The sequence below is a fragment of the Choristoneura fumiferana genome, chromosome 12 (genome assembly GCF_025370935.1).
Source record: "Choristoneura fumiferana chromosome 12, NRCan_CFum_1, whole genome shotgun sequence".
Lineage (NCBI taxonomy): Eukaryota > Metazoa > Arthropoda > Insecta > Lepidoptera > Tortricidae > Choristoneura > Choristoneura fumiferana.
In genome coordinates, this window is record NC_133483.1 from 8166703 (window position 1) to 8192028 (window position 25326).

The window sequence follows — 25326 nt, forward strand, 5'->3', positions numbered from 1 at the left end:
AATAAGGCCTTATTATAATGGCAACAGAACTAAGTAGGTATGTATTTAAATGGTTTACTAATGTTTCGCCGAAAAACGTTTGGCAACCTGTTTCATTTCGCAACTTTTCATTCCCAACTGTAAAATATTTCTGAAACTGTAAATATATCAGAATTTTTATAAAAGTAACCTAACCTAACCTAAAGGGTTCTACACGATGGCCCTGAAATAAATCTTGAAATTTTAACAGATTTAGAGTTTGCGAAATGAAAAGTTGCGAAATGAAACAGGTTGCCAAACGTTACGTTGCGAAAAGGCAGTACTCAATTTAAATTATTTTCTTTCTTTTTTTTTCTTTATTTGGGACCGACGGTCTTATTTCTTCCCATTGCAGACTGAACAGAATTATTCAAAATTTGCTGAAGAAAATTCCGGGGCTTGTAAACATTAATAATAATTGAAAATATTTTCCGATTGTGTTTTACATAATATCATTTCAAGATAAAACCATTTTACCAAATTAGCGAAATGTTGTAGCAATTATTAATTAAGCCAAATCTTTTTCAAGGGCCTCAAGCTTTCTCGAGTTAACAATAAGTACAAAAACAAATTGGTACCTTTATAAGAATGTAAACGAACGAAGTCACGTCCGCCCCCAGGTGTTTCGTAAAGTCTAACGAGCCAATCCGAACGATTCGGAGTAACTACAGGCAAGTATGAACTGTTTGTTTGTTCAAAACAACGATAGAAAAAAAACAGTTGAAAATTTTCTCCACAAAAAAGTCACAAAGTAAATCCACAGAATCAAAATGCCTGCAATATTTTATTTTGGGACCTTATTATAATTTTTATTTATACAATTAAGAAACGGAATAAATATACTAGAATTTAGATATTTATGTAAAACTGTGTTTATTAAATTGATGAAGTAATTATTAGATTTTTAGTTGTTTTTAATACAAATAAACAGTCGATTGAGTTGACAAATAAATGATATCATAACTAGTTATTGCCATACAAAATCAGTAAGAGAATTGTGTACTTATAACAAGCTCATAAAAATTGGTATTGTCATCTCTATTGTGACAAAATTTATGACTTGAAATATATGCCTACTTACAGCTTTGACATGAATGGAAATTACAATAAATTAACAATATAATCTTAATTAAACTTAATTATAAAAAGTTGAGTAATTACAATTCTTGCAAGTCATGATCAAGTCAAGACTCTATACTTGTCAAAGTGTGTAGGGAGCGAAATCGGGTATAATTAGCATGCAAATAAATATTCAGCGAATTTACTGTACAAAGCTTTTTGCAACAAATTGTAAGAAACAACCAACCACGAGCAAAGTCCGCTCGCTTTCGTGGCTTGTATTCATAAATCAGAGAACATCTTCTTTTAGTCACGTCTATAAAGCTTACCGTAAAATCCCCATAAAAGTAGATTTCGTTGCTGTGTTAACTAACACAGATTTCATGCTGACACACGACCTGTGTATTATGTCATTCGTTTCGTGTTTGTGACTCAAGTTACAAAGTAATCAAGGGTCGCAAGAACGGAGGCAGCTTCGGTCTGTGATGTTTATCAAAAACAAAGGTAAATCGAACAAACTGTATTTGAACACGTTCCGAAAGGATTCGAGGAAATTAATGCGGAATACTTATGGTTGGCAATGAAGATTTGTTTTTTTTTTTGTAGCAATTTATAGCAAGGGTTGAATTGTGACAATTTATGTAATTTGATTTTTACGCATGGCGCTCGTTGCGTCACAATATAATAAGTAGAACATAAATTTAACTTAAATTTAAATTTGTAAGGGGAGGCCTTTGTCCAGCAGTGGACTTCTTTCAGCTGATGATGATGATGATGATGAAATTTATAAAATAGTGTCAAAATTGTTTAATTTTAACTTTTTGTTTGGCATGGTATGGGTCAATAAGATTCAATACTAACTGATGTTTGTGTATACGATGCCGTGATTGTATAATTTCAGACCTAGTTTCTGCTTCATTTATTTATTAGCTAAAGTTGCCAACCCTAACAATAAAGACAAAAGCTCCCTTTGAAGAGCTTCTTCAGAACAAAACTTTATTTAGCATTGTATTTTCGTTGAGCATCAGTTTTTAACTGGCAATTTAATTTGCAAGGTTTCCAGAAGTTTCCAATTTGAGTTATGATAACTTGTTTATTGAATGCTAGCTTGTAAACGCTTTGTTTCTGTTGCCTTTTAAATAACTTAATCAATGACGTCACGAATTTGGCAAATATTGAATTTCTGAATTGTAATAAAGTTTGATTTCGTATTCGGTAAGTGATAATCTGTTTCAATTAAAGTTAAGGTGGTAATTTCGGAATTTAATAACGATTTGAGATTCTACGGAATTGACGACGATCTATAAGAATCTACTACCAAAGAAATAATTACGAGTCACACTTTGAGACCAAGTGGTGTAGGTTGACCATCAGTGGTGTAGCGGTATAGCACGCGGTACGGAATACCGAGGACCTGGGTTCGATTCCCAGTGATGGTCTTATTTTTCTGATTTTTCTGTGCATCTATATTTCAGTTTGTATTTTCAATTTGAATAAAACAGCTTAAATTCCATATTAAAGGTTTCCTCATATCTATCTATCTAAAAGGCAAAAGTGATTGACTGATGTATCAACGCACAGCCCAAACCGCTGGGTCTAGGGATTCCAAATTTAGCACGTAGGTTCCTTTTAAGGTCTAGGGGTGCACTAAGTAAGGATTTTTCAAAATTCACCCTCTAAGGGGTGAAATGGAGGTCCAAAGTTAGTATGGGGAAACAAGATTAGTTAGGCTATTTTATTCGAATTTTCACAGGCGTACTTTTAACAATAATTAAGTAAACACGTGTTTCAGGTTTATTGAGAATTCATCCCCTAAAAGGAGATAATGTGGTGACAAAGTCAATCGAAAATCAATCGTTAATATATATATATCAACGCACAGCCGAAACCACTGGACCTAGAGACTTGAAATTTTGCACATAGATACCTTATACAATGTAAGCATCCACTAAGTAAGGATTTTTGGAAATTCTTACGGGAACAGGAAAAAACGGGATTTATATATTCGTTTCAGAGTGACCCTATCTCAGTAACTATAATAACTAGACTCTTAAAATTTGATACACAAGTAGGTATTACATGAATTAAATTATCAATTTTAGGATTTTTGAAAATTCTCACGGTATAAGGAAAAAACGGGATTTATATATTCAGTTTAATGGAATCCTATGAACTATAATTACTAGACTTCAAATTTGGCATAGAAGTAGGTGATTATGATTATAATAATAATAAAAAACCGTTTTAAGGATTTTGGGAAATTCTCACGGGATAAGGAAAAAACTGGATTTATATTCAGTGTAAAGGGATCGATTTTTCGTTTTACTGGTCCTAGAAAACTTATATTTGTCTTTTAGGTTCCTTGATAGGTGAAGGGGAACACTACAAAAGAATTTCTTGAAATTCTGACGGGAACGGGAAAAATGGGATTTATCGTTTTACTGGTCGTAGAAGGCTGTAATTTGGCATGTAGATTGCTTGAAGAGTGAAGAGAATCATTAAGAAATAATTTATTGAAATTCCGACGGGAAAGGGAAAAAACGGGATTTTTCATTTTACTGGTCCTAGAAAGCTGAAATTCTGCATTTAGGTTCCTTGGGGAGCGTAGTACAGCACTACAAAAGTATTTCCCGAAAGTCTGACGTTAACAGGATTTATCGTTTTACTGGTCATAGAAAGCTGAAATTTGGCGTGTAGGTTGCTTCGGGAGTGTAGAGAAGCAGTAAGAGATAATTTGCCGAAATTCTCAAGGGAAAGGGAAAAAATGGTACTTTTTCGTTTTACTGATAAAAAGCTGAAATTCGGCATGTAGATTGCTTGGGGAATGTAGGGGAGCATTGAGAGAGGACTTTCCAAAATTCATACGAAATCGAGGAAAAAACGGGATTTTTCGTTTTACTGGTCGTAGAAAGCTGAAACTTGGCAAGTGGGTTCCTTGGGGAGTGTGGGGAAACATTAAGAGAGAATTTCCCGAAATTCTTATGGGAACGGGAAAAAACAGGATTTTGCTGTTTACTGGTTGTAGAAAGCTAAGATTTCAAAATTCAAAAGTTTATACTGCACGTACACTGCAAAGAGCAAGAGCTCAAGAGGAGTTAAAGATAACTGACTTCAAAAAATGAGATTATGCATTCTGCTATATATATTTATTTATGTACGTTCACTGATTTTTCGCTCAATTGTGGGCCGATTTTTAAAATATTTTTTTTATTCGAAAGAATATCTACTCCCGAGGTAGCCCCATTGTCACCATATCAGAATATGATGACGGGATCTCAGGGAAATCGAGAGCAACCCTCAAATTTTGTAGGCACGCATTACGTTTTTTATATATTTTCTAAAGTTATTTAAGTATTTGCGTCTGGTAGACATCATCTCATGTTGATGAGTTGATGATGGAAGGTAAAACTCCTTAACGGTTAGGAGTTAGAGGAAGTTTCTTTAAATATCATATGCACGTATAGGTAGACCTTTAGTTGTATTCTTTCTAGTTATTCAGGTGAGCTGATGATGGAAGGTATAACTCCTTAACGGTTACGAGGACACATTAAGTACCGACGCCAAACCAATCTACTCATTACGTAACAAAATTTATCCATACCTGTAAAACAGTATACTTTGACAAGCTGACTGACTGACAGACGACGCGTAGTTTAAACTACAGATTTTACAGACCTGAATTTGGCACACATGTAAAAAGTATCATAGAAGTGCACTAAGTATGGATTTTTCGAAATTCCCATGGGATAAGAAAATATTTAACTTTGTCTGCTTCTTTGTTTGTTTGGGAATCTCTGGAAAAACTGAGCTGATTTAAAAAAATCTATTTGTGAAAGCTTTTTAAAAATCGATACCCGTAATAATAGAAGCCTGTTTCAATTCAATCGCGGACAGTGTGGTTTTCTATTGAATTCACTTATTCCTATCCCGCGGGAACAATCCTATGCCGCGTAGGTACGAAGTCGCGGGCCAAAAGAAACACGTGGGTTTTCTAAAATTACACCCCTGACCTAAAGATGTCAAACAGGGGTTCAAAGTTTGTACGAATTATGATTGTGTAGATTGATTTTAAATTCAAAAAATTGCAAATATAATCCTTCGAAAAATCAATCAAAACACGAAAATAAAGATCGTAGAAAGTAAATCTGTGTTAGTTACCCCCAAATTTAACGCGAGCGAAGCCGCGGGCAAAAGCTAGTACCTATATAAAATTCTCGGGTCAAAAATGTGTGTGATCAAACTCCTTCGAAACGACTTGGACAGGTTTTTATGAATTGGTTTGTGTATATTCGGTGGGTCTGAGAATAGGATGTAAACTATTTTTCATACTTCTACGCGGACGGAGGAGGATATAATATTTCTTTTCACAAGTTTTTATACAGGAAATTAGGTTACGTGCCGTTTATATGAAAATCTATTACCTACTAATAGCTATTTGCACAGTCTAGAGTTGAAAATTAAAATCGTCAATCATGGAATGAATATGGTTCCTACATTTTAACACTTCTTAACCATGGAAGTTATTTACTTACCTTTGGCCCACTCGTCGGCCAGTGTATCCAATCTAATATTATGAATACGAAAGTATGTGTTTGTGTGTTTGTATGTTTGTACGTCTTTGTACGTCTTTCACGTCGAAACGGAGCGACGGGTCGACGTGATTTTTGGCATAGAGATAGTTAGGCCAGAGAGCGACATAGGCTAAAAATATCCCGGAAAATGCACAGTTCCCGAGGGAACAGCGCACGATAACCGAATTCCATGCGGACGAAGTCGCGGGCAAAAGCTAGTTTTTTTATAAAGTTCAAATACTTACCCAATTATTGTGTAGTTTCTAGCAATGTAAGATGCCTAACGATACCGCACAGCCTCCTCCATAACAAATATTGAAAAAACAATACAGTTTACTTACGATCAGAACAATTTGAAAACCCGACACACCCCCACCTCCTCACGAATTCCCTTGAGATGGTTAATATTTGCTATGACTCCCCGCTCTGTGATTGGCTCGTTACGCTCTGCAGTTGTGTGTTTACTTTGCCAGTTCGTTGAAGCCAACAGGGATGTTTTTTTAGTAGCTAACGATGGATGAAGTTATTGGAAGACGTGTTGCCTTGAAAAAACACCTTTATCACATCGTGTTGGCGAAATAACTATGTTTGAGGAGAGAATGTCGTTTTAGGTTTTTGTTGATCATAATAATAGCACGTCCTTGTAAACACTTATAAATAGTACTAGCGGAACACCCCGAAATTCGGCAAAATGCTGCAAATGGTGTTATAGGCGCACCAGAATCTGATGGCATTTTAAAAATAAAAAAAATAGTGATCTACATATGGCAACTGTCAACTGGCAGCTGTGTCAAATCGTTTGTTTACCGTTGCTTACATTTTGTAATTCGTCTTCAACGATTGTTATCTGGTGAAAATGTCGAGAAACCGCTTAGATCTCAAGCGAGGAATATTGAATATAATGTGTACGTATATAAAGGAGGTCTAATTAAAACACAATCTTCGATTTTAAAGCGTGTCGTAGAGTTGACTGGTAAGTTGAAACAAACTGTTTTGATACTTTTAGGTTTAGGTATATTTTGTATTAGATAAATGCTACTTATTACAGGGGTTCCTAGCACTGCCATACGCCGAATTATAACTGAGCTAAAATTTTGTCAACATGTAGAGAAAATTTAAAAAGATTTCATAGAGCAAGACGAAATAATTGAAATGTTAGAAGAGCGGTACTTATCTCTCTTCATCGTCCTCAGCAGATGAAGAACAAGAAATGCAAGTAGAATTTTTGGAATATTTTTCTAGTTCTGGATGAGATTTCAAGTTATTTTTTATACTCATTTAATACATTTAAACAATGGTATGTATTTTTTTTTTCAATTAATTACTCATTAGGCAGAAAACTGCTAGAGTACATTCTGTTTTTTATGTCAATACCTACTCTTTGGCTAATGTGACAACTGACTGACATCAATGTCTGCCTGCGACCTGCGGGGGTACTACGAAATTCGAAAATTGAAGTTAGTGTCGTTCCGTCCCTCTCACTCTCGTATTAAATAATAATTATTATTATAAGCGTCAGCGGCACGGCAAGATACGAAGTTCGAATTTTGCACTTCGTAATACGGGCCCTGCGTGACAGATACCATAGATAAATCTAGATAGATACTTAAGGATTTACTTTTCAGGTAAAAGATTCATCTCTTAATGAAAATACGAAGGCCAAACTAAGGTCAAACATATGTTTGCCTATATATTCGTAACCCTTAAGTATTTTTGCATCAGAATAGGACAAAATTGTTTAAGAACCCTATTCCTCAAAATAGTTTTCGAATCGTACATCGGTAAAATATGAACAATGCCAATTAATTGAAACAGGTATAAAAAGTTATAGTTAGTAATATAATGATGTCATGTATTTTTAGAATCGGCTTAGTAAGCCCTTTCATTAAATACCACACACGATAGGTTTCAGAACAAAAATTTTATTTTTTCCATACAAAAAAAACATGACGACTGAACGCCTCTCCTTTTTTGTTTTGTATTCGTGCTACGGGTCAAATTGATTCGTATGGCCTAAAGATCAATCGTTCCGATTTTCATGCCTTAATCCTCTTATTAACAAAACACAAATTGTATATTTGAGCTGATCGTTCCTAGCTAGATAGAAACGTAAGGATTATTGGCCCCTAAATCCTTCGGCGCAAAAAATGTATAAAAACGTCCAAGTCGATCTCAAATAAAAACTGTACAGCCCCTTAAACTGAGATTACGTTAACCTTAATTTATTTTGTAAGGCTTTGAAGGAACTCTCATTTAGCTACGAATGAGGGAGACGAGATAATTATAAGGAAATCGATGTTAACTTTTTTAACAGCTGCTCTGGATACGTATTAATTGGTTTAAAAGTGTTTTACTTAAATTAAGGGCGCTAGGTTCTTTCATTACTAAAAAACTGTTTTTTCGCCGGTACAACGTTCCTACGCCTTAGTTTACGGGAGTTGACAGCCAGACGCATAAAACTGGATATAGGCGTATCTGAAAGAGATTTTTGATTTAGAGACCTTTGTTTAGAATCTCTTTCAGGTGTGCCAATTCGCAATTTGAAAGAACAAGAAAGAATGGAAAGAAAGAAAATACATTTATTTAATGTCATATACAAAAATCACAATAACATAACAAAATAACAAAAAACATAAGACATATAAGAAGCACATTCGCATGCTTAGAGTGTAACTGCCACAATTAGAAATATTCGATTTTCCAAAATAAACTTTGTGCTAAACAAAATCTGGTTTAGTTTTAAAATGAGAATATATCGGATTGTGTCAGTTTAATTCTAAGCGTGCGAAAATTTGTGAATGAAAAGCAACTTTAACCACAGTGCATTCATAATTTTTTGTGTTAAATTATGTTGTATTGGGCCATAAATTCATGATTAATGTGATTGTAAACACCTGCATGTTAGATAATCTGGTACCTGATCGTAAATCCAACCCTCGGAGAGTCTTTTAAGCCTTTAACTACGCTATCTGATTACGTGGTCTCCACTTAAAAATCTTTTTCCCCCAACGGTCGTACGGCTTGTTAATCAGTTCCATAAATGGCTGAATATTATCATAGAAAGCTGAATAATATAAGTGTTGTATGAATAGAAGATTGTATGTAACGAGCTATTAGTTTTATTACAAATGTTACGAGGAAGATATCTGTAGCGCAGTGCCTATTTAAATTAGATGATGTCTGGGCTCAGCCATAGGAAGACAAAGAGTACTAAAAACAAATTTAGTGCTTGACTAAAATCTCGTTTGAACGCTTGTACTATGTACAGTCAAGGAAATTAATTTACGTCATAGGGTGGAACCTTTTCATATAATTTTTTGTCATGTTTTTATTAGCAGATCTATAGAATGTCAATATGACATATAGTAGCACTACCCTGGGTAGTGATTTAATTTCCTTGACTGTACCTACCTATATGACTTAGCAAATAAATGCACTCGAAGGACACAGTAATCTCAATAGAAACTCACCCCTAATTTTAAACAACGCGCAAACTGATTTATTAGTGTTAAGAAGCATCTCCATAACTCATAAACAGAATTTAGATTTCATAGCATGTGACGTCACGTCGCAGACCTGAGTTATTTATGATGTCATAATATGCACGAAAACAGATACATTATCTCCCCGTTCTCCCCACGCAAACGAATAATAATGTAAGCAAAATGATGTTTTTATAACTTACGCAAACGCTTCTGCGCAGAATTTGAAAATTATTTTGCGGTCGCGCTATGCTTAAATTGTATTAACTCGAAGGAGATTATTATTATTATGCCAGGGCTTAGGACCTGCTATTGTTTCTATAACTATAACTATCTTGGTGATCGAGCTCCGCTCGGGCTAAAACTCGGTACCAAGCGTTTTCCCAGAGATATGACCAAGCTGGATCGATTTTTCATCCCCGAAAACCCCTACATAGCAAATTTCATCGAAATCGTTGGATCCGTTTCCGAGATCCCCGAAATATATATACATATATATTATACAAGAATTGCTCGTTTAAAGGTATAGATAGATAGATAGATTACTTACTCTATTATGACTATATTAAGGTAGCAATAATCTACCCCTGTTCTACTATTATCAAGCTTATAGGAGTTTAGAAACCATTATTCGTCGTAAGAATTCAGATTTGCAGGGTATGTAATTTAGTTTTTGAATGAGTTACCTTAGAACTATAGATATATCGTTTTGCGTTTGGGTTTGTTATCGAAGGGGTACTTAAAAATGGATACAAAATAAATAATCCAACCACGTGCTATTAATTTTTGGTATATGTACAATATATTTTAGCGAGTGTAAGTATTTTTCAGGATTTTCTTATTGTGGTTGACAATAGTTCGTACTACAAATTAAAGGCATCACTTCATTTGAATCAAAATTTCCGAAAATGACAAAGCAAGTATTGTATTGTATTTTATAACTCTTTATTGTAAATAAAAACACATGAAACAAGCAAGTCAAGCAAGGCAAGTCATGGTCATTCGATCTCAGCTACGCTAATAGGGCGTTGATGGTAAAAAAACTTAGTGCCCTTCGTTTTAATTCTTCCGTAGACACAGAGAAGTAACAAATACATCCGTGCACGCACTTTCACATTTGTAATATTAGAAGGTTTAGTAGGGCGAGGTGCCGATTTCAACAATAACTAATTTTCAAGTAGTCGTATAACAGTGCATTCATTAACTCAACTCAAGCGTCGCCAGCTGTTACAGGTTCCCTGTCCCGAAACAATGTGCAGCGTTCTTACACGTCCCCATAATAGTGATAAAGTAATGTAATATCCTCAATGTAATGTCCTCATAGTAATTTTCATTGGTTATCTAAATGTGGTTCAAGAATAAAAAATAATATAAATATAATAAAATATACGTACTCAAATTTATTATTTATCGAAAGAAGAACTGCATAATTTACATCACTGGCCATGAGGCACATGTGTCTCATGGGACAGGAAACCTGTTAAGTGCCTTTTTAATTGTTGGTAATCGTAAATTAGAGAAATTTTTCGAGGCACGAAAATGATATAACAACTCAAGTTCTTCTATATATTGAAATCGTGCCGTTTATTCATCCCTGAGAATAAAAAAACCGGCCAAGAGCGTGTCGGACACGCCCGACATAGGGTTCCATAGCATTACGAAAAAATGAAGTAATATTTTTCTACGGATTTCGCATTTTGTACGGAATATTCCAAGATGAGGTATATTTTATACCTTAGGCTGCTATTTACTCTTAAACTACTAATAATTCTCAAGAAAACTTAACCGTTATAGTTTTCCGCATAAGTTTGATATACTTACTACCATCCTGAATTTTTTCAAATTTTTCCACCCACCGGTTTGGATTTTAGAGAGGAGGACGCTCGATTTTAATGAAAATTTGCACTTTAAAGTAGAATATTTTGCAAACAGATCACTGAATCGGAAAATCGTTTTTGCAACCCCCTATTGGTTTTAAAAAACCTATCCAACGATACCCCACACTACAAGGTTGGATGAGAAAAAAAAAACACCCCCACTTTACACCTATGGGAGGCACTTTAAAAAAAAAATTATACCATTTTGTCGGCATAGTTAAAATATATACATGGTGATTTGTTTCGTTCGATTAAGTCTTACGTCGAAAATCGCACGCAGTCCGTGGTGGTCTCTGGGTTTGCCTCTCGCAGTAAAATAATAAGTTCTGGTGTCCCCCAGGGGTCCCATTTGGGACCTTTATTATTTATAATTTATATAAATGACGTTGTAAAATCTATCTCCCACTCTAATATCCTTCTTTATGCACATGATGCAAAAAATTTTAGAGTCATTCGTAGTGATGCTGATTGTGAACTATTGCAGCGTGATTTATGTAACTTTGAGACCTTCTGTACAAGGAATAATCTATTTCTAAACTCTACTAACTCTACTAACTCTACTAAGTTTTTCAAGAAAAAATAAATTATCAAAATTTAGTTACAAATTGTGCGGCAAAGATCTAGTAAGAGTTACAGAGATTCGTGACCTTGGCGTCGTTATGGACGACAAATTGTCATTTGTACCCCATATTGACTCCATCTTAGGTAAATCCTTTAAACAGTTAGGTATGATACTGCGAATTGGCAAACCTTTTAAAAGTACATTGACCCTAAAAATACTTTATAATAGTTATGTACGTAGTCGGCTTGAGTTTGCATGTGCAGTGTGGAAACCCCATTATGATATTCATGTTAATAGAATTGAGAGACTACAAAAAATGTTTATAAAACATCTTGACTTTAAATGTGGCTATGAATATAAAGGTTATATCGAATCTTTAAATCGTCATAAAATGCAATCCCTTGAGTGTCGAAGAGACTGCGTTGACGCAATTTTGTTATATAATATAGTTAATAATCATATTGATGCCCCTGGCCTGCTGAAAGACGTTCAATTTAGAGTCCCAGGTACAAGGGAACGCCAATGTCGTGACAAATTTAAACACCTTTTCTCCATCCCACGTAGTAGAACTAACTACTCTAAGAACATGTTTATCAAGCGTGCATGTACACTTTATAATAAAAATAAAAAACTTATAGATATAGACATATTCAACAATACAATAGGCGCATTAAAAAATGTTTTCAAGACAAAAATTAGTTAATGTACTGTACTTTACTTTGTTTTGGATGTTAACTTTAAATTTATTGAAATGGACTTCATTACAACAAGTTTAACAAAATTGTATAAAGAAGAACAAAATAGGTAGGAATGCAAGTTTATAGGTAAGAAATAAAATAGTTATAGTACACATTTTTGTTAGTGTGATATTTAGTTGTAATTTTAAAGAAATACTTGAAAATTGCGGTTATATGTTGCATTTCTTGTATTTCTTAGATAGTACTTTTGGAAACTATAGGTCTGTAATAGTTGCATATAAAATATTTGTAACCTTGCCTTTGTGTGACTGTTTGTTACACAATAAATAAATAAATATATTCGTGCAAAATTACAGCTTTCTATCATTGATAATCCATGAGAAAAGCCGCGGACGGACACACAGACAGACATGGCGAAACTATAAGGGTTCCGTTTTTGCCATTTTGGCTACGGAACCCTAAAAAGCAGAATAATATTCTGCTTTTAATAATTCATATTATGAATACAGCTGAGCGCCAAACATTTACCAAAACCATTTTATCGCAACATACGTGTACGCGCGGCGGCTTACATTCATTCTTACCCTTTTTTGCTCCGAACACAACCCGTAAAAAACAGCCAAAATATGAAAGGTAACGTTCGCAAAGTATGAGAAATGTACGTTTCATACGATAACTGAAATCGCTTACGGTAAGAAAACAATTCAAAAATAAAGCAGGGTATTAGGCCAGACGTATAAAACCCGTAAGGTTCCGCGAAGACTCGAAACAAATTCAGCCGGATAAGAGGACTTACGATGAATATATGTAGGAGATCTGTAACCGGTTAGCCGTTGTTGGAATAAGGAGAGGCAGAGCGGCGTGTGGCGCGGGACACGGAAAATAGCGGGAGCGGTTAAGAAAATAATGAATCGACACTACTTTATTATAGAGCTCCTTGCAAACGCCATCATAAACATCGGGCTATGTTGGTGGTCAAATATATCTGAACACGCACTTACGCGATTGACAATAAGGGCTTGTTTAAGTTCGTAACCACCTAGACCTTAAGTGTGTATAGACCGATATTTATGACGCCTACTGTATCTCAAACTAAATAATAATACTAAACTGACCTCAGAAGCAAATAAACGAAAGATAACATAGTAAGATTATTGATTTTAGGCATAGCCTTTTAACCTCGCTTACCTATACACAGGGAGGAAACGATAAGCGATCTCACTCGATTATTTCTAAACTATACAAGATATTGAAAACCTGGTTACTGATCCTGAAAATGCTTCACAAGCTCTATCAAATGGTATCAATAATAGGTTACAGAATAAACTGGATTTATCCAAAAAATCAATGTTTCCATACTTCCATCCTGTATATTTAATATCGTAAATCTTTGTTAAACTCCGAAGTAGGTTCTTATGAAGAGAAAAATTATAGCTGTACGATTGTGATAAAATAATTATTGGCAGACGAAGTAACGGGGAAAACGTAGTAGTAAATAAATAAATAACGGCTAATGGTGCATGAAAATATTTGAGCGCACCCCCTACCCCTGACATTATAAGTAGACTGGTGTTAGTAATAAAAATAATATTGTGATCGGTAACTGGATCACAAAACAACTTGTGAAAAAAAACAAGTTAAAATTCTAATATTCCACCGCTACCAGCTAATGACTTAACAACGTCTCGTGGGCTAAAATTCAAATATCGTGTCGGTCCGGTGGCCCGTCCTCAATTTGGCTTTGATATGCACGCCGGGCAATTTTAAGTGGTACGAGTCTGCTTTCGAATTAGTGATGTGAAGTGCTTATTTTTATGTCATTTTTTGGTAAAAATTGTGGATGGAAAAGGTTCTCTATAGTCAGTTTAGAGTTGGTTGTGTTTGAGATTTTAAATGATGTCGTTGGTGAGCTGTTTAACCCTTTAACCGCCATTGTCTGAATAATAAGACACAAATTAACCAGCCCATTTCGCCGCAGTCTTATAATTAAAACAAAATGTCATATAGTTTCGGTTTACATGGCGACACGGGCACGTACGAATGAAAACATATTGGAGGTGTAAGAGATTCGTTACCACTTCTTTCTATCACACGGTATAAAACGAAACGGGTAGAAATTGATAGAAACAAAGAAGGGAAGAAAGAGGACATTTGCGAACATCACCATAATTAATCCGAATTTAGATTAGAGAAGATTTTGCAAGAAAAATTACATTGCGGCGTTCGATTGACCACTACAAACTCGTTGGCTTTACGGCCTCGCAATTTAATGCAATTCGCACGATTTTTCTTGCAAGTCTAAATTCGGCTTTAGATAATACGGCCTCAGATAAGGTTTCCTGGTCGGCATTTGACGAGTATAACGTCGTAAATGATAGATCTAGAGATATGAAATGAGCTTAATCGAAATAACAACGTTCGCTCATAACCTTCCTTTTTTCAATCTCCCAAATGGATCGCCCAGCAGAACCGTCAAAATTACCATACCAACTTTAGAACGAGTGTCTTGAAAATTTTCAGTTTAAAAAATGCAAATTTGAAATCCGTGAACGTGTCTGTAGTTAAGTTTATTTACATAATGTCTCTTGAGGGTGTGAAAGAGATTTGACAAAGTTCTTAGTTAGTGAAACGGAAAGTGGACCGAATGCAGAGTAGTTGCGATGGAAATATTAATAAAATTCAATCTTGAAAATGTACTGTAATATTTAAAGTGTGAAGATGAAGTAGAATGAAAAGTCGAGTCACTTTTATAGACAATCTTAAGAAATGTAGACGCTGACGCTATATTGCATAGTAAGTTACATACGTCAGCATCAATCCCAGGTGTGTAGTCGATCAAGTAAGTGCTGTATTATTTTGAATAACAGTTCCAACTTTAAAAAATATAATATAATACCAGTCAGGTCACATTGATTCGTAAATGAGAATAGTTTTTGGACATTTTGAATGTTTCGCTGTGAAATTGAACCTCAGAATGGTAAAAAAATGTCATGGTCTGTAAATATATACAGTGTTTTAAAATTGGAAAATATTAGCAGATGAATGAGTTAAATTGACTTAGCCCTTTTGAAGATATTTAAAGGTTTTTCGTCGTAAATTGTAGTCACGTTTTTAATGCGGTAGTAGTTAGTACCTATGAAAACATTTGTCTAACCAATTAAGAATCTTGAAGAAATTTTAATATATATAGCCGTGTTCAGTGAAACTAATTCAATTAATCTGATGAAATATCCTAATTTTCTGGTTTATTTTCCCCATTTTCATGGTTTATATAAAAATAGATAGTTTATGTAAATTATTTCCGATATCAAAATTAAAAATCTCAAACGGTGTCAAAAATGCAATTTTAATTTCACATTGCGAAAAAATCTACAGCAAACGAATAAAATGGAAAACTTGTAAAAATATCGCGGAACCGCACGCGACCAGCCAACAGTGTAATGTTATTGCAAAGCGAAGCGAAAAAATAATATATTTACTTAAGTCTCACGTAAACTTCACGTACAAGTCACAATATTAAAAGCAGGGCCGGACTTACAAAGCGCAGTAGGCGGTTACCACTTTGGCGTAGTAAGAGTAAGCCTCATAACCCGCATTTCGTGGATCGAGCCAGTGACGTCAAAGGTGACGCCGCGAAAAGGCGGGTTGACTTTGTAATTCAAATCCGTACCTGCGCTACCGCGTTAAGGCGATGTGATATTTAAATTTGGAATATTAGATTGGTGAAAATATAAAGCCTTAATATTCAGTCATAGTGGGTATTCAGAATGGTTTAAGCTGGATTTTTAAGCAGAACAAAGACTGAGCACAGATTAAGATACTCTTTTATCGTAATCGGACTCCACTGAGGCCGCATTCCAATGAAGCCCTTGAATAATAGATAGATAGATACTAATCAACACCAATCAGCGTATATTGGGCCATGTTTCCATTGTAACCATTGACTTTTTAGGGTTTCGTGTTGAAAAGGTTTTCATTCGTTTGTCGCACTTAGGACGGTTACTTTGTGCATCATTCCGTCAGTCAGTCCGTCCGTTTTAATGAACGAAAAAAATAGTAGATATAAACAAAAAACTTAGCAGAATCAATAAATCAATCAATAATTTTATTCGTCAAATCATATTCCATACCGACAATAGTTAGTAGTTTTACGTTGCAAGTGAAATGCAGTCAGTCAGTGCGACAAAGAAAAATTTTGATATTGCGGAATATCGTTGTAAGTGATTAAGTAGATGTATGTCCTTTAAAGGCCCGTAAAGTCAAAGTCGCTAATTATTGTTCGTCAGATAGGTATGCTTCTCGTTCACTACACTGTATAGAGTAACATATTTTCTATTCAAAAACCTACGAAAATCCTTCGTCGGAATTATGACAGTTTCGCAATAAGCTATAAATATGGAATATATTTTGCCGAAATAATATTAGGTATATATTATCTCAATAAATCACAGAATACATTGAGCTCACTAATAATGTAAGCTTAAGATGCTGCAAAGTAAAATTCGCTCTTTGAGACTGAATAATATATTCGATTTTAAGTGCAAACGATCAGAATCATTGACGTTCGTGTAACTAATTTAACTCGTCAGTGCCAATATGCCAGGCAGCAAAATTTCAAGTGAATATTACAAATTTTGTAAGAAAAAATAAAATAACTGAATCTTTAGTAAGTACCTACTTTTATGTGACAGTACAAAATGAGGTTATGTTAGTTGCGAAAGCAGATGTATTTATGAGTATGTATAAGACTAGACTGTATGTAGGTGACTAGTTATTTCATTACATTTTATTGTGAGGCCTCCGAAAATTAACGTTTTAATTTGCTACATTAAGGGGCTGTTTCACCACCCATTGATTAATTTTAATTGACGGATAAATGTGATGCCGTCTCCGTCTATTCGAACAAAGCAAACAGAGACGGCATCACATTTATCCGTCAAATAAATTTAATCAATGGATGGTGAAACAGGGGGTTAATGTAACATGTGTGAAGTATGTATGTATGTAAACTTTTTGTTGTACAAAAGAAAAGAAACGAAAATACGACTGGTAGTAACTAACTAAGCGAAAAAAAAAAGTAGCTATTGCCCGCGGCTTCGCTCCCGTTGTAATTTTTCCAAATTTTCTTTCATTACAACCTTCTCTTGACAATAAAAAACACGACAAAAAAAGAATTACCGAAATCGGTCCTGCCGAGTTTTGCGCTTAGGAACACATTAAACGATTTTTTTTTATTTATATAGATTAAGTTCAAATAAACAATTAACATGCATTTACTACCTACGATCACGTGCCAAGACAAAAATTTCAACCACGAAAAATCGGAATTGTGATCTTGCAACCCTTAACTCGGGTTTTACAGCCATCCTTTCTCGAATGTAAAATAGGTGAAATATCAAAGTGGGGGTAACAAGAAAAACACATTTGTGGGTGAAACTTTCGCTCTGGGCTCGATGGGCCGGCCGCGTGTCGTTTTACGGCGGAGTTTTGATGGCGTGATTTGAGATGTTATTGAATCCGGCCCTGGATTAATTGAATTTGGAAGTTGACGTGGAATTTTTACTTTATGTTCGAATAGTACATTTTCCTTGAGATTTACTGTTTGCATTCGTGGTGTGTAGCTATTTTGTAAAATCAACTCCAAAAAAATGTATGCATATTTTTACCTTATTGCATAGCAATGCGGTGGAAAAATTTTGATATACTCGTAAGTAGGTACACCTCTGTAGTCGACTCTATTAAATAATCCTAAACAATTTTTTTTAACTTGAGTAAAAAAGGAAAATTATAAATAACTTGGATAAAATTAAATACTTATGCTTAAATCGTCTTAGCCAATTGATGGATTAGTGACTACATTTAACTCTGCACATCAAAAATTTACTTAAAAAAATACATTAATTTGATACTTCATATATTTTTGACGCGCGGTTTAATTTTATTTTATTAGGTCTAAAGACCCTGAAGATGTACAAGTTCCACCGGCTCATCCATCATTCCATTTTATATGATCCGGATGATTTATCTCACCGATTCGCGATCGTCCCGCCCGGACGAGCCGGATAATCGATATCACTCGCTGCACCTTTATTACGAGGTCGGAGCGTGACCAGGGCTGTAGCCGGATTATCCTGTTAAGTTTTTAAGGTCCTCATCATGTCAGCCGAAAGACGTCCACTGCTGGACATAGGCCTCCCCAAGGCTCTCCAATCAGACCTACGGTCTTATTCAATGTTTTTTGTACATTTACTCAATTAAATGTATTACATTTACCCAACAAATATACAATACTTACACATACATATATTTACAACACATACTTTCTCACAGAACACAAAATACCTTTTCTGGTTGACTATAATTAGTATAGCAAATCCCTACTTGATATATAAGGTGCTAATTAAATAACTGAAAACCAGAAAGTAGTTTGCTCAGAATCGAGAGTAGAATCGATTACACTATGTTTTAAATTAGGTTGTGATTGTGTTTTTCAATGTCTTTTTTATTATACCCAGTCTAAAAGTTACGACTGAACAGGCGCCAATTAAATGTTTTAGCGAGGTTGCATACTATTTCGATAATTGAATACTGGCCGGTTTGCTTTTACTGGTGTGATTTTCTTTTCTTCCAAAAACGTCAAAGCGCAACTGACAAATACAAACGAATATCTTTTAAAATAATGAAGGTAGTCAAAAATAAATGTAATCAACTAACTTAAAATTAAAAAATATTTTTGGGGTGTCTGAGTTTTTCAGTTTTAATTAACACCTTGTAGAACAAGAAAATGGATATCAAATATGACGCGAACGTTATAATCAACACATAGAAAGTATTAAAATGGGATTTTTCATTTTTATTTGCATTACTTACTGTTTTTAGGGTTCCGTACCCAAAGAGTAAAAACGGGACCCTATTACTAAGACTTCACTGTCCCTGTCTGTCTGTCACCAGGCTGTATCTCGTGAACCGTGATAGCTAGACAGTTGAAATTTTCACTGATGACGTATTTCTGTTGCCGCTATAACAACAAATACTAGAAACAGAATAAAATAAGTATTTAAGGAGGGCTACCATACAGCAAATTTGTTTTTTTGCCGTTTTTTTGCTCAATGTTAATAACAGCAACAGGTAGACGCTTGACTTAAAAAAAAATAGGTAATTAAAATAAAATAATCATTTAAGGGAGACTCCCATACAACAAACGTGATTTGTTTCTCGTTCTTTTGCTAATGTCTAATGTTGTATAGATAATGGTACCGAGCCCTTCGTACGCGTGTCCAGCTCTCACTTGGCCGGTTTTTTCATCCTTTTTCGCTTCTATTTCATCTTGCTCGCTAATCCTGCCGTGAAGCAGCAGTGCTTGCACTGTTGTGTTTCGGCGTGGAGAGTAAAACAGCCGGTGAAATAACTGGCACTTGAGGTATTCCATCTTAGGCCTCTAGGTTGGCAACGCATCTGCAATACCCTGGTGTTGCAGTTGTCTATGGGCGGTGGTGATCTCCTACCATCAGGAGACCACTTGCTCGTTTGCCATCCAGTCGAATAAAAAAAAAAAACTGTTCAGGACTTAATTGTTGAATATCATTATTTTATCGCAAAATCTTATCATATTAAACGGCTTCAATTTTCAATAGCAGATGTAGCTAGTAACAATACTTAAACATACATAGTGAAATTCCAATTAAGAAACCATTTTAAATTACAAAATTAATACCAAACCTTCATAACCCTTTAACCACAAACACCTAACACCAAATGCAACAATCATTGCTCGTCTCTTTCCAGTATTTGTAGTTGGTTACCCAGCTATCCGGATAAGATAAAATCCGGTTATACCCGGATGTGGTAGCCCTGGCCGCCCGTGACTATTGCCCTCGCTGCAACTTGCGTGATATGAATTTCTGACAAGTTCTTTCACTGTTTTTTTTTTCAATTTATGTTTCGCGTAATGGAAACTGCGCTTTAATAGTTGAGCGAAGTTTTTAAGGTTTTTTAAACTACGTATTTATATGTATGTAAAAAGATAACGTTTCTTATTTGATTATCAGACAACGTACTATCTAAGCGGGAACAGGATTAAAAAATATTTTTCATCACATTTGCTCGTAAACAGTGTCGTAACATGCAGGCTACCTTGGTTGCAACTCCCCCAAATAAAACCTTCGACCTTAATGTGCTTGTCATGAAACCCGTGGTCGGTAAATGAGTCATTGCCCGTACTAATTTTCATGTCATGAAGCCCAAGGTTGGTAAATGAGTTTGTTACTGCATGGCGTGCGGCTGCTCCGTGCGCGCGCTGCACACGCACGCCATGCACATGCTGCGGTTTGCCAAGAGCGCAATTAGCGGTATCGGCAATTTTTGATAAAATATTAGTTTTTCTTTTACAAATGTACAATTTTACTTGCAAATGTGATGAAAAACATTGTGTCGCACGGGCGGTACTAGAATTACGAACATCGACTCATTAAAGCCCTCAGTCTTCGACTTCGGGCTTCTAATAGACTCTCGTTCGTAATTCCTTATTTACCGCCCTTAAGACACAATGTACTATTTTTAATAAAATTGTAACTATATATTTTTTTAATTATTTTTTTCCTGGAAGTACCGAAAACCCAATTATTATAACATATTTTTTTTGCAAAAAAAAGTTATGCATTGTAGGGTTAAGATTCCGAATGCGTCATAAGGCTGAAGCCTGAGGTCATCGATCCACCCCTGCGGCCGTATTATTTAACGCTTCTCTGACACTCGCGATCGCAATTAAATGTCAGTTTTTGCATACAAAAACTATCACTTGATTGCGATCGCGAGCGCCAGAAACGTTAGAAAATACGGCCTCGGACTCCAGAGGAGTTTACCCCCGCTAAGTCTCCAAGTATGTGGCCGTCACAGAAGACCACATTGCCCCCCACGGCCATCAGTTTCGGATTTAAATTGCAGCTGAAATTGCGGCTCAAAATGCGCCGCAGGGAGACAGGCTGTTGACGCTGTCGAGCGATTGTGGATTATATGAGTATGCATATTATATGACATGCATTATGTGAGGTCACATTGTGAGCAATATTTTCTTCTTTTTTTTGTTTATCCACAATCAAATTTATAATTCGACTAGCTGGTGTAGTTTTAGTTTTATTTTTCTAAATCTTCTTTACCTTCTCCTGACAATAGCAAAAACAACAAAAAATAATTAGCGAAATCGGTCCAGCCGTTCACGCGTGATGCCGTGACCATGGGAAATATGGATTCATTTTTATATATTAAAAAAGATTGTGGATGAACAATTTTCTTAAAAACATGTCCACTTTAGGTGTTTGAATAAGATGCATAAAAATTATGGTCATGTAGAGAGCGAGCGAGATTGTATTCTTTGTTTTCGTACTAGAATGAGATAAAACAGCGGTGTTGCTCATTGATCTTTAGTAGGTACTGTAGGAACTAGGCTGTATACCGCTGGCAGGTGGTAAAACTGACCACCTGGCAGGTTAGATTAACCTAGTTTTGTATAAAAGGATAGGATTTTTTTATATTTTATGTTTCTAGAATTTAACTTTAAAACCGATTGACAGCGGTATACATGCCGGGAGCGCAGATTGCTCCCGATGGCCTAAGTGGCTGGTGCCATTCTATGTAAATGTATTTATAAGTTCTACAATAAATCTGAATCAGCGGAACAATAGCCTTGTTTATTTCTTAACAGTTTAAAGTCACGCGCGATGATCCCCAGTACCTAAGCTCTTACCAAGTTACAGACCCCACAGTACCTACATCATTATTGCTAAAAATAGGACGATAGCGGAGAACTGGTAGAAAGCTGTTAGGTAAATTTAATTTTCAGGGTTCTTGGACTCTCTAAGTCAGCGTTTGAAATCGGTGCGGTAAAGAACTATATGTTTTTCACTTACTTCTTATTGCTACATATTATTATTATTTTTTCTGTCAAAATAAATAACAAAGGATCAGAGAAACGACCGCAATTTCAAAAGTTTACCAGGAACTTTCTTATAACGTTACGATATGCTACAATAACATCTGTAGACTGTGAAAGAACTTTTTTGACTTATAAATGGGTCCTAAATTGTCTTCATTGTGGACTCATAACCATAAGTGAAACGACGGGCGTTCTTTCTATCCTTATCAATGTTTTCCGTTTAAAAAATATTTTCTAGGACTCTTTTTTGTGACTGCTTACTTTTAAGAATTTTTCACCAAAAATATATAATTTTATTCTTCTGTCATTTAGTGCCCAAGTAGATGTTAATATGTTTTACAAAAGATTAAAATTAAATCAGTCGAGCCACCCAAAATTCCTTAAACAGGAGAACTAGGTAGTCGTATAATCTCTTGTTATAATTAAGGTAATCGTCGGAGTGCTCGACACGAAATGCCCAATAGATGACACCCTGCTGTCAGCTCTATTGCAATGACATTAGATTAAAGATGCCAACTATTGGGGCAGTGGCGAGCACTCATACGTTTACCTTATACTTTGACTCTCTCTAGTTGAAGGTTAAAATAATGCTTTTAATAATTAACTGAAGAAACTAAAATCTATTTCAATTACTTAAAATACGTGGCTTTATCTTGTAACTACCTCGGTCGTCACATCAATCACCCCACTCTGCACCCTAAGCCGTTGGGATCAACGTCGAATTTAGCTTATCAGAGCACGTCAATCAGTATTACAAAGAAGAATCACCGACTTTGCGTCTCGTGAGTCACACAGTGACAGACGGACAGATTGCCTTCCGGACAAATGTTTTGTTGGACAAAAAGCGCTATGTCGAAATGGATCTAAAGCATGGAAGATAAAGTGGATTTTTGTTTGGTATATCTGGACAGATTTGCAATTAATGTCGTGTAAATGTCGTTGAATGTTGGAGTGATTGTTTCCTTGTTCAGGTTCAGTTTATTTTCCATTATATGAGTTACACTTTTCTATTTTATATAGGTAGTGGGACTTTACCTCGCAAGAAATAATGTTCTAACTACTCTGCATTATATCTTAAATTTAGTTATACCCAAAGCACTGTTAATAATAATAAGACAAACAGAAATGTCAAGCGACTCGAAAACGCGAGGATAGCACGGGCCGCATATATTTATGTTCACAGTTCAGTTTATAGAAGAGGAAGTAGCTAAAAAATAGATTAGGTACTGCAGAAATTGTGACTCGAAAAAGATGACGCTTCATTGGTGAGTACTGTGATTTAGTAAAATCTACGGAAACCCAACAAAAAAAGGTGTAGGTATTAATAACAGAAGTTTTTTGAAGCGCGATAATATTTTTATTCGAATTATTATTAGTTCTGTCGTTATATTATAGCTTACTTTATCAAATACTTCATCCATCATCCATCATCCAACCACAAAAAAACAAACATCTCAATATCATAATTCACATTAAACTTCCCACCAAACCTAGCACCTAACATAAAAGAGAATTCTTTCCGCATGTGTCCCCGAATTTGCATTGCTAATGGCAAGGGTACCGTGTTTTGCGGTGTCACATGCCTCGTGATAACTGTGTTTTATAGCTGAGAGGATATAATCAACTGTTCTACGAAAATTTCCTGCCTAAATCATTGGCGTTCTTCTGAGGTTTTGCCAAGATTTTTGTTTCATCCGTCACATTGAGAGACCAATTCACCACTCTCTAACTTTCTAACTAGTAGATACAACGAATAAAATAAATATTTTTGTTTTGATTACAAGAATTTAGCGATCCAATACCACTGTAGGTAGGTATGTATGTACTTCTTTGACTCTGGATCTATATATTTATATTTATTGTTCGTTTCTTTTATAGTCAAAAATCATTGATATTTAACGCTTCCTCGTTGCCGGCGCGGCAAGTGCCGAACCGAAACCGATGGGGTTTTCAGAAAGTTTTTACGCGTAGTGTACAATGCGTCCGTTAAACCGTAAAATCCGTTAAATTATTGCAATTAGTTTCTCTCTAATTCAGTTTATTAGTCCAAAAAAAAACACATTTCGAATTAGCCGACCAAAACGCTCCCCTATAACGCGAGGGGAGGAAATTATTATAAATCTTCATGATATTACCATAGAGCAACTTAGGAACTTTGCTCTTTCGCGAATTCGCTCGGTAAGTGGACTGTAACTCATCGGGGCCTACGGATTACTAGTTGTTTACGAGACTAAATCGAATCAGGACGCTTTCGAGTTTGTTGAGATACCTACTATATGTCCGTAATTATAACTTTTGAAGCAAAACCAGTTTAAATCTGCAGTAGTTAGATTTAAAATTACTTGTTAGCTTCTTAGCACACTATCCCGAAGGTAGTCGAAGGCCGCGGCTGATTTTACGTTATATGTATGTATTCGGATAATATGACACATGACAATGTTTTGACGTGATCAGCTGAGTAACTTTGGTCAACGCTCAACCGAAGTTCGATTATAGGTATACCAAAAGGTGACGTAATTACGGCAAATGTGTTGCATGTAATTGAAACAGCATTGAAGGCTTAATTCGGTTGCGTTATTTCGGCAATGTATATTCAAAGCCTTAACAGCAATTGAACTTCATGTGAAGTTAAATTTGGTTTCCTGCTACCTTGTACTGTTGATACTATTTTTTATTTATTTCTTATATTGAATTTAAAAGGATAACCTCTGATTTACTGTATTTATGTAATAAAATATTTCTTTGCCATATTTTTAATATCTTTTTTTTAATTTTTTTTTGCCCGGCAAGCCTTGTTCTTTCTAGAAATAAATCCAATAATATCAGGCCTAACATTTTGAGCACTATTTAACCAATATCCAAAAATATCTAAACTTTTAGGCGTTATAAATAACCTTATTAACCTGTTAACATGAACCGTAGTAGGGCATTTGAGTAATGCGTGTCACCAACTATTTCCCCCTGTGTGAGAAATAGCGCAATCCAACCCTTAAAGGTAAGGGAAGGTGACACACTGGCTTACCCGCTCGTGGTTGCGTGAATGCCAACGCTTTGAACAGATTTGAAAGAAATGGAGATTGTGGATAGAAAAAAGGAGCGTCGTAGTATTAGTTAAGTACAACGAGTTC

General features: G+C 35.3%; 1 protein-coding gene across 2 annotated transcripts in view; it reads right to left on the reverse strand.

Moving 5' to 3' along the window:
• The window catches only part of LOC141433234 (uncharacterized), a 337942-nt gene that overhangs the window by 165399 nt on the left and 147217 nt on the right, over positions 1-25326 (reverse strand). The window lies entirely within an intron of this gene.